Below are 3,012 nucleotides of genomic sequence, written 5' to 3' on the forward strand. Positions count from 1 at the left end.
TGGTGGTAGAGATTGGAAACTGAGGGAGTCCTCATTAATTGGGAAATGGTCAAACAAGTTATGCTATATAAATATGACAAAATTGTTTTAGAGATATCTAAAAAGATGGTAAGGACTTAAAAAGTGAAATGAATCAAACCAGGAAAGCTAGTTATACAACAATAATGTAAAAACAAACAACTTTAAAAGATTTAGAAACACATATCAATATAATGACCCACTGTAATTCCAATGGACTCATGACAAAACATGCTCCCCAACTGTTGGTAGAAAAGCAAAGGATTCAATGCAGAATGCCATGTTTTTTTAAAAAAAAAAAACAAAGGCAATGCAGAAATATCCTTAGTAACAGGGATTTTTACTTTTTTTCACTCCTCATTTAGGGGTGGATGGCAAGGAAGGAAAGAAGGCAGATTTTTGCTGATTAAAAAAATAACATTTAATTTAAAAAGAATAAAATATAAATATTTCTTTTTAGCCTTTAAAACCCTACCCCATGTCTCCAACTTATCTTTCCAGCCATAGTAGACATTATTCCCCCTTTCTGCACTCTATAATTTAATATTGGCTGTTTCAATCACAACTCGCCATCTCCTTTTACTATCTATTTATTCTGGTTTTCCCTATATATCTGAAATGTACCCATCTTTATCTCTACTTCATAGACTCTCCATTCTTTTAAAACCTCTTTCAAATTCTATTTTCTTAATAAAGCATTTCCTAATTCTCCCAAATTCCTGGTGCCTACTTTCCAAGATTCTTTCTAATCTCATTTTTTTTAAGGTGGCACATGAGTACTAGTCAGAAAGCTAGATTTGTATTCTAGACCTGAGTTCATATCATGCCTCAGACAGTTAGTTGTCAAATATGTTGTAAGGATAATAATAGCACCTATATCAGAGAGGGTGGTTGTGAGTATCAAATTAGATATCATGTAAAATATTTTGCAAACTTTAAAGCATTCTATAAATGCTTATTATATGAATATAAGGATTAATTAACTTTACATAATTTATGCTTAAGATAGCTTGATGGATGTTTCCTTGTCAAAATAGAAGCTCTTTGCAATAGGGATTGTTTCATGCTTTATACTTATGTACCCCACAGGAACCACAGTGTCTAATAAACAGTAGCCATTTAATAAATCTTTATTTGTATAATCATGGAAAAATAGGAATTCTATTAGAAGTAAGAGGATTCTTTAACTGACTTTATGATAACATTGAATCACTGAATTAAGATGAGAGAGGTATCTTCATACAACTTCAACAGGAAATAGGTCCCTTAATTGAGTCCTTTAAAGGGCCCATAACTTGATATTATCCTCTCCATATTTCTGTCAGATAAAGAAAAATTTTGGATGTTAGATTGATTGGGTGGGGGTTTATGTTGAATCCAGACATAAATTCATGTCCTAAGATAGACTGTAGGCAAGAAACTTAAGTCTCTTAACTTCCTACCATAGATGACTAAGATGTTGATGGTATGATTTAGTATGGTCTGCCCATAGTATGGTCTGGTACCTAAGGTTCAAAACTGGAATGAAATGAGTCCCCCAGAAAATTTTTTGGATCTCACTATCAAGGGATAGTGATAGGAGAGGAGTTCTTTTTATGTAAGTTAAATCATCAATTTTGTTTCCTTAAGCCTGAAGCTTAAAAAACCCATAATAAGAGGAGTAAGTGTCAGAAATTTTAATGGAATTCCTACTGCTCTGGGAGGATTCCTTTATGACCTAGAATTATTGATTTTTTATGGTAGGTTCAAAGGCAGAGAGGAGTAGTGTTTTATTTGCATTTAACTTTTAATTGTATCATTTTGAATCTTTTCAACATCGAAGTTGTTTCTATTGAATTTTTTGGATCTAGAAGGTTTTATTCCAGTTGTAGCCCTGAATAGCTGAATTGGACCCAGTTAGTACTGGCCTACAAGAGGGTGCTTTCATTGCCGTTCAGTTTTTTTCTGACTGAATTTCTGATTCCAATCACTGTGACTTTTCTTGGCGAAGATAGGAAAGGTTTATCATTTCCTTCTCCAATTCATTTTACAGAGAAGGAAACTGACAAGGAACAAGAGTGTAGAAGACAGTTAAACCTTCACAGGTTTGAGTGATTTGCTCAGGATCACATAGCCAGTAAGTGTCACATTTGGTCTCAGGAAGACTCATCTTTCTAACATGAGAGCCAACACTATCCATTGCCAACCTAGTTGCCCCAATAGGAAACTAATGAGGGATACCTGGCCTATCTCATTCTCAGGGATTCTTTTTAAAACTCATTTCAGCTGAAGAACTTCCCTGAGGACAATTGGCTTATTGGAAAACTCAATCCTAACCTTAGTCAATCAGGAATGATCACTACAATATTTGATTTGAGTCTTAGGATTCTGCTCAGACATTTCCAGATATTTTAAGAGGGCATTAATAAACTACATTGCTGTATTTATCACACAGAATATATAAACAGACTATATAGACAGACGCACTACATTCAATAATCACAGAATTCACAAAGACTATTCTGAAACATCACATAAGTTTGAAAGGTTTTTAATGTTTTTAATACACAATGACACAGTGAGTCATTGACCATGGTTCTGGAAATGTGGTTCATGTTTCTAATGGATATCTGATTATGCTGGTCATCTCGATTTTATTGTAGTACTTAAATGATATAATGTGTACTGATTTAATAAAAGCATTAGTAAAATAGAACTTCAAGATTTGACTCAATGTACAGTGGTGATTACATTCTAAATTTGCTGTTTTCTAATTCTATGACACAGTCATCATAAGTTACTAGTTTTAAATAGTCATAAAAAATCACACTTGGGTAAATACATTTTCACTCTGAATATATATACATGTAGAGCACACAATTATGGTCCCCTTTAATATTATTATTTTTGTCTTTCAAGTGGCATTTCGTGAGGTTTTGCAACATTTATTATTTTTATTAATGAGTTCAAGCTTTGCCAGAGATTTGGTGTGGGAATCTTGGGCAAGGCATTGCA

Source organism: Macrotis lagotis, chromosome 2 (assembly GCF_037893015.1).
Source record: "Macrotis lagotis isolate mMagLag1 chromosome 2, bilby.v1.9.chrom.fasta, whole genome shotgun sequence".
Classification (NCBI taxonomy): domain Eukaryota; kingdom Metazoa; phylum Chordata; class Mammalia; order Peramelemorphia; family Peramelidae; genus Macrotis; species Macrotis lagotis.